This window comes from Nicotiana tomentosiformis, chromosome 1 (assembly GCF_000390325.3).
Source record: "Nicotiana tomentosiformis chromosome 1, ASM39032v3, whole genome shotgun sequence".
NCBI lineage: Eukaryota > Viridiplantae > Streptophyta > Magnoliopsida > Solanales > Solanaceae > Nicotiana > Nicotiana tomentosiformis.
Window position 1 is genome coordinate 37276122 of NC_090812.1, and position 12443 is coordinate 37288564.

General features: G+C 33.9%; 1 long non-coding RNA gene across 1 annotated transcript; it reads left to right on the forward strand.

The window, feature by feature from the left end:
* Positions 1–1280: 1280 nt before the first annotated feature.
* Positions 1281–6788, forward strand: LOC104085985 (uncharacterized). Its single transcript, XR_683997.4, has 3 exons — positions 1281–1436; positions 1839–1915; positions 6543–6788. It is a non-coding gene; the product is annotated as an uncharacterized lncRNA (long non-coding RNA).
* The last annotated feature ends 5655 nt before the right edge of the window (positions 6789–12443 follow it).

Consider the following 12443-nt stretch of genomic DNA (forward strand, 5'->3'; position numbering starts at 1 on the left):
TATATATATATTGGTGGTCTCTTTGGGCGCAGAGGCGTGGCTATTGCGGGGACTTTATGTTGAGCCTCATTCCATGTTACGATCCGCATCATATAGAGTCTCCATCAAAGTTATTTACATACTCCTGTCTATCTTGTATTCCAGACAGATGCTGTATTTTATTATATTTCTTGGTAGATGCTCATGCACTTGTAACATCGAATTTTGGGGGTTCCTACTGGATATTCATTATTGTAGTTCACGCAATTATTACCATTTCACCTTGTAATTATATTTTATATACAGAAATTGGAAAATAAAATCACGGATTTTCTATGAGTACCAGGTTTTACTCTACTTATTTAATGGGACTCATGATTTCGAAAATAATAAAATGAGTAACTAAGACTGTTGGCTTGCCTAACGGCAACATTAGGCGCCATCACGACCTTTAGCGAATTTTGAATCGTGACAGTCCTATCCATAATTAGTCCCTTAAAATTCTCTTTTTTGTTAATTAAAGATTATTACTATAAATTCTCCATAAAAATATGTTGCATCCTCTGTTAAACTAGGTTCTACATTTTGGGATTCTTTTGTTCTTTCAAATTTTTTTCACTTTGATATACTTATCGTAGGAATATTTTCCTACCGTCAATTCATCACCGTCAACATCATTTTAATTAGAGAAAATCATCTTCAAGAAACACGAGGAGTTATTAGGTTTAACAAATATACTTTATATGAATACGTAGTACACAATGTGTAATACATATATATCATAATAATTATACAATATACAAATATTAAGTAATAATTTTAAAATCAAACATAGAATAATTTTATTACAGTCTACCTTTAATTTTTGTTATACTAAATACACATATATAAGTATATAATATCATATATATAATATACTACTATATATCATTAGTAATTGTACAGAGAAGCCAAATTAGGTGATAAAATAATATACTATAATTACTATAAAAAATGGAAATTATTGTGGCGGTTATATTACGGCGGTTCCAAATAACCGCCACAAAATCTAATAAAAAATGGCGTTTTAGCATCCACCGGATTAAATTTTTTTTATAACAGCGATTATTTCATATTGCGGCGGTTGGAACCGCCACAATATTTTAATCACAACTTTTTTATTACCCTCAATAGGTTTTAGTATTTTCCCCCTTATAATTTGAGACTCCCTCTAAAATATTCCAAGTCTCTCGTATCTCTTCCCCCCAATTCCTCCCCCATTCATTCTATTTCCCCCAATTCCTCCCCCCCCCCCCCCCCCCTCCCCCATTCGTTCTATTTCCTTCAATAGGCAACGAACTCCAAATTTTCTAACTTCAGATTCTTCTATTCTCCTAATCTGTTTCTCTGGCTAGAAGAATCGAGATCCAAATCACAAAAAGTACATAAAATTCGTATAGTAGCTTCATAATTTTCAGGTAATGAAGCATATTTAGTACCAAAAGTTCTTTTCTCTTTATTAGGGTTCATGCATGTTTGGAAGTATAGCGATTTTTCCAATTTTGTTCTGATTTTTTTTCCTCAGTCCGATAATCTATGATTTATTAAGTCAATTGAATAGATAACATCAAAATAGTAATCTATTACTAGAAAAATGGACAACAGAAGGACGATTGCTATTATTAGAAAACATTACTGTTCTAATGGTTTCAGTACTTCTTTCTTTTATTTTTTAGTCCATTTTTTGTTATTTTTTGTTCAATTAGTTTGGTATTTCTTCAAATATTTTGCTGCTTTGTCTGGTATTTCGATTGCATGCACTTAATTTTAATATTTTAAGTTGTTGTTCTTGCTAATATTAACCTAAATATTATATATAGGCTTGATAGGTAGCCGAGGGATCAAAAACTGCTAGTGAAGCTATTGGGATCGACGTCGACAGAAAAACATTTGATAGGTATAGCTTGTTTCAGTTTAATTTTGTCTTTTCTTTTGAGTAGATTTTTTTTAAAGGTAGATTGATTATTTCTTAGTGTTGAGTTAGCTCTTATCAGTGTAAATTAGTCATAGAGTTTGTTACTCAACTTTATTAACCTAAATAATTATATATGGGCTTGTTAATCGTTTCAGTTTTATTCCATTTTCGCTTTAAATCATCAAAGTATCTTGATATATTTTCTGCAAGTGATCTCTGTAACTAAATGTATACTATGAGGAATCCTCTAATTTTGCAACTTGTCATTTGGTGTACATATTAATTTTTCTACAAGATGAATTTTTGCACTTGCTAAGTGACATTAAGTATCTTGATATGTTTTCTGCATAATCAACACAGAACAAATGTTAGTTTTCACTCATTTCCATTAAAATTTATAAAATAGTGCTATCACAGTTTATTTTTTTTCACAGACCAAAACTAATTTTTGTTATCTTATGAAATGATGTTATTTTACAGGTTATGTTTTTCACATATAAGCTTTTGAACTAACTTTTTTGTTTTGATATTATGATGTTATCTTATGTTGTCACGACCCAAATCTCACCTGTCGTGATGGCGCCTATCTCAATATTAGGCAAGCCGACAATCTCAATAAACCACTATATCTTTTTGAGTTGGAAAATAAAATATTTAAATTTAGTGGAAGAAAATCTCACAAATACAGATATAAAATACTCCCAAAATTCGGTGTCACTGAGTACATGAGCATCTAATATAAATACAGAGTCTGACTGATAAACATTGTCTGAAAGTATAGAACAATACAATAACTAAAAGAAAGAGAGACAAGGTCAACGGACTCCAGGCAGCTACCTTGATAGTCTCCAATTGATAGCACTCTGAGATATAATAGTCGTCGTATCCGAAAGCACCTGGATCTGCACAACGTGTGCAGAGTGTAGTATGAGTACAACCAACTCAATAAGTAACAAGACTAACCTCTGGGCTGAAAGTAGTGACGAGCTCCGCAGGTATAGTCCAGTATAAATAATGGTACAAAAATGTAGGCATGTTTTCAGTTCAACAGTTAAACCCAATACAAGTGAAATAGATCAATACTGCATGATATGAGAAATATGACATCTCAGTAGAAAAGACCTCAGGTAAATACTGGTCACAAATTATTCGATCATTCAGTACTGTTTACGGCAAATCCAGCCCAAGGATATTCCAACCTGTATATATATACACATCGATTGACAGTCAGTCACTTAGTACCGTATAAGTCTAATCCAGCCCTGGGGTAATGTATCCCCAAATATAAATAATACGGACAAGATCCATGTCCAGAAAAATTTTATCACAATATATACAAATAAGTAAGGCAAGTCCATGCCCTGCGAAGTCCATCCAGAATATATAATCATCAACACTCACTGGGGGTGTGTATAGATTCCGGAGGGGATCCTTCAGCCCAAGCGCTATAATAAGCCGATATGGCCTACTGCGGCGTGCATTCCGATCCAATAATAATAATAAAGCCTATAAGGCCTGCTGCTGGCGGGCAACCCCGATCCATATAATAATAAAGTCAATAAGGCCTGCTGCACGCGGGCAGCCCCGATCCATATAATAATAAAGCCAATAAGGCCTGCTGCAGGCAGACAACCCCGATCCATATAATAGTAAAGCCTATAAATCCTGATGCGGCATGCAGCCCGATCCCATAATAATAATAATAATAATAATAATAATAATAATAATAATAATAATAATAATAATAATAATAATAATAATAATAATAATAATAATAATTCTATATATAAAGCCGATATGGCCTGCTGCAAGCGGGCAGCCCCGATCCCATAAATATCCTCACAATGGATGAGCATGACTGTGTATGAAATGTATATTTTAAAAATAATTAATTTAACAACAACACGACCCCATGGGTCATAAAATATTGGCACGTAGCCTAAATATGATCTTTAATAAGATCCTCAACTCAATTTCTCTAACACGTGGGAAATATTCAGATAATAACATGATTCTTTAATTTTTTTTACAACTTCATAGAATTTATTCAAGTCACAGTTTCAATGGTGCATGCCCACATGCTCGTCAACTATCATATGCGTCACCTCCAAACAATTTATATAACACCAATTCGGGGATTCATACCCTCAGAATTAATTTTAGAAGTGTTACTTACCTCAAACCGTGTAATTTCTTACTCTGCTATGTCTTTGCCTCGAGAATTGGTCTCCGAAAGCCTCGTATCTAGTCACAGTTAATTTGATTCAGTCCACACAATTATAGGAATTAATTCCATATCAAAATACTAATATTTTCCCACAAAATTCGAAATTACACTCAAAAATCGCTCATGGGGTCCACGTCTCGAAACCCGAAAAAATTTATAAAATCCGATAACCCATTCAATTACGAGTTCAACCAGACTAATTTCACTCAAATCCGACTCCGAATCGGTATTCAAATCTCAAAAATTCGTTTTTATAAAATTTCTACAATTTTTCCCAAATTTTCTTCTCAAAATACTGATTAAATGATGCAAACCATGATATATTCATGTATGTTAACCAAATCTGAGTTAGAATCACTTACCCCGATGAATTTCTTGAAAAATCCACGAAAAATCGTCACAAACGGAGCTCTCTAGGTCCCAAAAATAAAATAATACCCTAGGCCTCGGTTATATAGTACACCCTTTGACCTCCCAATGTGCGGTCCGCATATTTCCAAGTGCGGTCGCACATTTCCATGTTCTGCGGTCGCACAAAAAATTGTGCGGCCACACTTCACAACCTCTCCACTACCAACAACAACAACAACCCAGTAAAATCCCATTAATGTGGTCTGGGGAGGGTAGTGTGTACGCAGACCTTACCCCTACCCCAAAGGAATAGAGAGGCTGTTTTCGAAAGACCCTCGACTCAAGAAAACAAAAAGACAAAAGGACAAACCTCTCCACTACCAGGCTTTGGTAAATTGGCTATATATTTCTTTACAAATGTCCAATTAAGGGGTTCTTTACCTTTCTGGAAACTAGACACGAATGGCTACAACTTTCGTTTTTGAATCATCTCCAAATTCCTTGTGGATCAAAAGATATAAGCTTCCGAAGTCGGACCGGTGAATCTGTAAAACACCCTGAAGTGCGGCCGCAGACAAAATTGTACGGTTTGCATTTTTCCTCCGCGGTCCGCACATTTTCATCTGCTGTAATACTTTTTCATCTGCTACAACATTGAAAAATGTGCCTCAGCACATGAAATTGTGTGGTCCGCACTTCCAACGTTCCAGAATAACATCAGAGTTTCGAAATGCCCGTACTCGCTCAAAACTCACCCCGAAACTCACCTGAGCCACTCGGGATCCCATTCAAATATACCAACAAGTTCGTAATATAATACGGACGTACTCAGGGCTTCAAATCACGTCAAACAATATCGAAATTACAATTCATACCTCGATTCAAACTTATGAGTTTCTAACTTTTTAATTTACAAAACTCATGCCGAAACATATTAAATGAACCCGCAATGACTTCAAATTTGGCACACAAATCATAAATGACATAACAGAGCTATTTCAATTTTCGAAAATCTCAATCCGGGTCCGATATCAATAAAGTCAACTCCCCGGTCAAAATTTCAAACTTAAATTTCTATTTTAGCCATTTCAAGCCTAATTTAGCTACAAGCTTCCAAATAATTTTTCAGAGATGCTCCTAAGTCCAAAATTACTATACGGAGCTATTAGAACCATCAAAACTTCATTTCGGAGTCGTTTGCATAAAAAGTCAAATCGGTCCATTCTTTTCATTTAACCTTCTAAACAAGGATTGTTCTTTCAATTAAATCCCGAATCGTACGAAAACCAAGCCGACAATTCACACAAGTCATAGTACACATTACGAAACTGCTCAAGACTTCAAATTATCGAAAGGAGCGTAGATGTTCAAAACGACAAGTCGGGTCGTTACATATGTCTTCCTTTCTAGCCATGCCAATTGATGAATCTTGGATTAGCAAACTACGAAATACATCTGGATATGCAGATAGTCTAAGATAATTTTTGGATTTTGATGGGAGCATAATTAAATGCATGTGTCCAAAATGTGGTTTAAACAAGTGGCAAAGAAGAGATGTAGTTGAAGAGCACCTGATTCTTAAACCTTTTTCAAAAAAACTACAAATTTTAGTATTGACATGGTGAAAAATCAAATGCAACCGTGCAATAGACTTCTCAGAGCACCCATGTCACAGAAGATACTTTACAGCCCTAAGATCCAATGAAAATATATGATTAATGATGGGTTTGGGTTCACCAGGAACAATGTATATTTGGTTGAATGGTCTTCTATAAAGTGTCAATAACCACCTTATTTCATTATTTCACTACTTCCAAGTTCCAAATTCCAACATAGTAACCACGTGGAGTAGAAACATTCCTCTTCAATAGTTTTCTTTCAAAATGAAGAGCAAAATACACCACAAACATAGGAATAAGCAGAAAAATGGAGGTGGAAATAAAGCACCATATTGTTCAAACTCTCCTTCTCCTACCCCATCTCCAGCTCAAAATTTTAATTGTTTACTTATTGACTGTATTTTTTTTTCAGGCACCAGATTTAGGAAGTGGTGCACCATCAACAGTTGAACCAAGAAGATCTTTAGATGAAAGTAACAATGATGATCGTCCAAGTGTGAATTAGTGATTATTTTATAAGATCAACTATGAATCTTTTGGATATTACTGTTGAAATACAATTGAAAGTATTAATATTTTGATGATGTAATTTTGGTATACTTGCGTTTTATATAATGAATATTTTTCTTATTTAATCTTCTATATTGGTTTCAAATGATTATGAAGTGTTATAGAAGTTTCAAAGCATAGCATTCAATAAATAAGATTGTAAATGTGAAAAAATAAATTGTGGATGGATACTGGGTTTACTGTAACAGTTTTCTTATACAACTATGGCGATTTAAAACCGCCACAATAAGCAAAACAAAAAGTCACATTAACCACAACAAAATACGGCGGTTTTCAAACGTAATTACGTCAATTTTCTTAGAACCGCCGTAATATAATTTTGGTGGACGGGATTGTAGTGCTTTGAAAATCCGCCGTTAATGTGTATTACGGCGGTTGAAAACCACCATTAATAATTCCGTTTTCTTGTAGTGAATAGAGTATGAAGAAGGGTACAAGAATTTTGTAGTGGGGTGGAGGAAGGATTGGAGGGGGGGGGGGATATATTATATACGTAAAAGGGAGGAAAGATGTTAGGGACATTAGGATATACTCAAATCTTTTAATGGAGAAATTGGGAGAAAATTAATATGGATAAATACATTTTAGGTGAAAGAGAATCTTACGAGATATATATTAGGATAGTTTTAGGTAAGAGAATCTCAAGGGACAGATTTTAGGAATATGAAAAGTTGTAGATTAAAATAAATTATATTTTATATAATTTTCTAAAAGTAGTTGTAACTTATTTAATTAAGTGCTAAATAAGTTGTATTACATGCAAATTCCTCTATAAAGAAGGCCTATCAAGAAATATAGAGAGCTTTCTAATTTCCAAATAATTTTAATTATGTACAAACCTACTACTAATATATATCTACTACTAATAAGCATCTGATGATCAACATGCCTGCTTGGCACCTAAAGGGTATTTTGGTAATTTCAGTTAAAATGGAGCAATATGATTGCTTAAAAAGGAATTTTACTGTTTCTTCCGCATAAACTTTTGAGTGTTTTAACTAAATTGCCCATGGGCTTATGTCATCAACCATCACCACACCTTTCTACACTCTACTCCCTCACGTGGGCCCCACGTCGCACCACCCAATTTTCTCCATAATAGTTCAGTGATGCACCTGGAGGTCCCATTTATCTTTCCCATTTCTTATATTATTTTAGTATTGATTGATTAGAGTAACTAATAGTACTCCCTCCGTTTCAATTTAGATGAGGTAATTTGACTCTACACGAAATTTAAGAAAAAAAAGACTTTTGAAACTTGTGGTCTTAAAAACTTAAAAGGTAATAGCTTTGTGGGGGCCATGACATTTGTCTGGCTATAAAAGCTTATCATTAAGGGTAAAATGGATAAAATGAAGAGTTTAAAATTGAATTATTTTCAAATTTAAAAATGTATCATTTATGTTGGAACAGACTAAAAAGGAAAGTATCTCGTCTAATTTGAAACGAAGGGAGTACTATTTATCACCCAAAAAAATAATAATCCATAAATTTTAATATCTAAATGTAAATTTTTACTTTAATTATCTCAAAAGTGTACTTCTTTTGTTGGTTCTTTCTTGACAACTAAACTATTATTTTCTTTCACAATAATTTACACAAAAAGATTTATAGTTTAATAAAAGCTAATGTTACTTGTGAAATTATAGTTATTTTTGTTTAAAAAGGTCTTTCTCATTAAACGAATCCCTATTAAATTTATTGGCATCAATTCTATTGAGTTATCTCTTACCCTGCATATATCTTGTTTGTCAACATCATAATTTTTAGTTTATTCTTGAAATCTTACATGATCAAGCAATTAAAAAAATGAACATTATTTGTTAGTCTATCTAGAAGACATATAAAAAGAGCATTTTAAATTTACAATAAAGCATAATATTTATTAATAATGACGTCATAAGGAAGAATAAAGAAGAAAAATATATAATAAATCATAAATTACTACAATATACGCATGCAGTAAGAAAAATGAAAGTAAGAAAGTATGCAATAACAAGGGGAAAAGGGGAAGAAGGAGTACACACAATTTGTCACGACTCATTTTCTGAACAAGCCGTGACCGACACCCGCTCACTAAACTTGATCGAGCGAACCATCTGCGCTAATCAAATCTATTATAACTTTAAACTTTATATGCAACAAGGCAATACTTTAACCAAATACTTTTAATTAATTTAAATATCTAAAATAAACCAACTCCAAAAAGTTTTCATAGTAACCACTGTATCTATGAAGCCTCTACTGATAAACTGACGCACTGCTGAGGATATGAGATTGCCTAGCTAGTTCTCCAAGTAAACAAAGAAATAACTAAATAAAGATGATTCAAAGGAATATTCCACGAACAAAAGCGGAGCTCACCAATAGCACTGGAGGAGAGGGAAGTCCTAACCTATAGCCTGCTCGCCTGCAAAATCGGTTCGTACGGTATACCGCAGACCAACGTAGGTTCCCAAAAGAGAATGTCAGTACCATCCATTGTACTCAGTGAATCTCCAACGACAGAGGACGAAACTTTAATAAAATATACATTACGAGCAACGATTCTAAATGCATGGAAAACATAAAGCTTCTAAGAACAATTCTAAAATAATTGCATAATAGCATTTTATGAATATTCTAAAAGAAATTCTTTCCTTTTTCTTTCTTATAAAAAAATACTTCACTTTATATTTCGGGAGTTTTCACTATTCTGACTTATTTCTTTCTTAGTCACCGTATGATAGGCACGGGTTTGATCCCAACCTGATCGAATAGGTCCAATCCACGAGGTTCCACTCGCTTCATGGTTCTTAGCGCTCATGCATCATACCTTAGCCTGGATAAGTAAATTCTCAGCAACGAGATCCTCGGCTCGTGTGCTCCCTACTTTGGCACACGTAGTTTCAGGAAGTCAACGTCTTGGTCAGGACCCTCGTCTGGATGATGACCCCTTCTCAGAATAGAGGATACTCCCAAAAATATTTTCTTTCTAAAACGTCTTCTTGTGACTTTCAAGTCTAAATCTTTTCTGGAACATCCTATACATACTCATGCTGGTATCCTTAAATGTAAAGCACGGGATAAGAATGAAACAAACATTTAAAAGTATTTCCAAAGATTCTTGCTTTTTCATAAATTTTCAATATGAAAAAGGCCTATAAGAATAACACAAAAATCTAAAAATTTATGCATATATTTCATAATAAATCATCTAAATTTTAACTAGAACAATTATAAGTTAATAGGTACTCACTCGCTCCAATTAAGTACATATTAACTCTTTTAAGCAATTCATCAAACACTTTATATGCGTGCTTTTGTGAGTTAAACCACTTTCGAAAAGGGTTATATCAACTCACCTCAAACTCCTCGAGCCAATACGTAGGCCCCAGTCCAATTTATACCCGTCAAATAATCGATTCTACAACAACCAATATATTTTAATTAATTTTAAAGTTTCACACCTAAGCATGGAATTTACTATTGATACAGAGAAAGAAGGGAATTAACTATTCAATTCTTACCTACTACTACTGTGGGATAATTGACAATAGAAAATTTTATATGCCTGAGTTCAAGAATTAGTGATTTGTAAAGAACCCTAGAATTTTTCGCGCGTGAGTAATTTCGTGGCTGCCTCTGTTTTGTATAAGGTTTTAAGCCTTTTGTGTGCGTGAGAAAACAAAATTCGTTCTATTTTGTTTAAGGCATTGAGCGTTTTTCCTTCCAATACCCACTTTATGGGCTTTAGTCACGTGACTCCCTTTTTGTTTTATTGTTTTCCCCTTCTTTTTTGTTTGTTTGTTTTGACTTAACTAGTATTTAATTATACCCATTGTTAATAATTGATAATATTAAAATTATTAATATTACCCTAATTGTATATCCAATTATTTATAAATAGAGAAGTAACTCAAAAGTCAATCACAAGGGTTTAAATCCGTAATAGAAATATAATTTAAGATTGAAAAAATTAAATTCTATATTTAACGTGTCTTGAAACTTTTATAGATTTGAGTAGTGTTACAATCTCCCCTCCTTAAAAACATTCATCCTCGAATATTTGTAGGGCCTTATTCTTAAGCTAACAATCATTGCTCAAGTCCTTGAACTTCTTAAGTTTTCTTAGCACTACTCACTTTCCCAAGGGACTCAAAATTTTGGCTTACTCCCTAAATTTTTAAAAATTTCGGCAGTCTCCCCTGTAAATTGGACTATCCAAAAAATATCCCTGTCACCAATACCACAACTACACCAACAACAACCAAATATACCATAACATGCCATTCATAGTCACCATACATAGCTCATAAACTAATTACTCACACTCTGGCAAGGAGATACCACAATAACTAACCAAAATCTAAAGCACAACACTTCAACAAAAAGTAAATAACTTTAATGAATTAAATATACTCTGGCATGGTACTAAATTATTTAACAACTAAATATACTCTGATAGAAACTAAATTACTTCAACAACTAAGTATAATCTAGCAAGGACATAAATACATGCTAACTTGTATTTAATAAATGAAATATAAATGTCAAGCCAAACCTAGGTTCACATACCTTGTTCCTCGAATAAATAAGGATACTTCTTTTTCATATCTTCCTCGACCTCTCATGTAGCCTCTTTTGAATCATGATTACTCCACAAAACTTTTACCGATGCTATATCTTTTGTTCTCAACTTTCTTACTTGCCTATCGAGAATTTCTATAGGTACCTCTTCATAAGTCAAGTATTCTTTAATTTCTATGGTGTCGGCAGGTATTATATGCGACTCATCATGAATGTATTTTCTAAGCATAGATACATAAAAGACAGGATGAGCAGAAGACAACTCAACGGGCAATGCTAGCTCATAAGCCACTTTTCCTTTCTTTTCTACAATCTCATAAGGCCTGATAAACCTAGGACTAAGTTTCCCTCTCTTACCGAACCTCATAACTCCTTTCATTGGTGAAACTTTCAAGAACACCTTATCACCAACCATGAACTCTAAGTCACGATACCTCTTGTCAGAATAAGACTTTTGACGAGTCTGAGCCGCTTTTAGTCTTTCTCCGATTAGCCGGACTTTCTCTAAAGCCTCACAAACAAATTCTCGACCAATCAACGACACCTCTGCTGGTTCAAACCAACCCATTGGAGACTTACATTTTCGCCCATATAACGCTTCATAAGGGGTCATACCAATGCTCGCCTGATAACTGTTATTGTAAGAAAATTTTATAAGTGGCAAATGATCATCCCAATTACCTCCAAAATCTATAACACATGCACGCAACATATCTTCGAGAGTTTGAATGGTCCTTTCTGCCTGGCCATCGGTCTGAGGATGGAAAGAGATGCTCAAATTGACTTTGTGTAACGACCCAAAATCCCACCATAAGCGTCGTGATGACACCTAGTCTCTAAGACTAGGTAAGCCGATTTCTATTACATTTTGAAGCCATTTTTTATTTATTTAAATAAGTAACCAAAACTAACATCGGAATAAATATGAATATACAACCTCCCAAGAGTGGTAGTACTGAGTCACGAACTCTAACTGAATACATGGAATGATCACGAGGAGCGAATATACAATACTGTTTGATTACAAATTAATAGTACAATGAAATGAAAAGACTCCAAGGGACTGCGACGAATAAATATGAATATACAACCTCCCAAGAGTGGTAGTACTGAGTCACGAACTCTAACTGAATACATGGAATGATCACGAGGAGCGAATATACAATACTGTTTG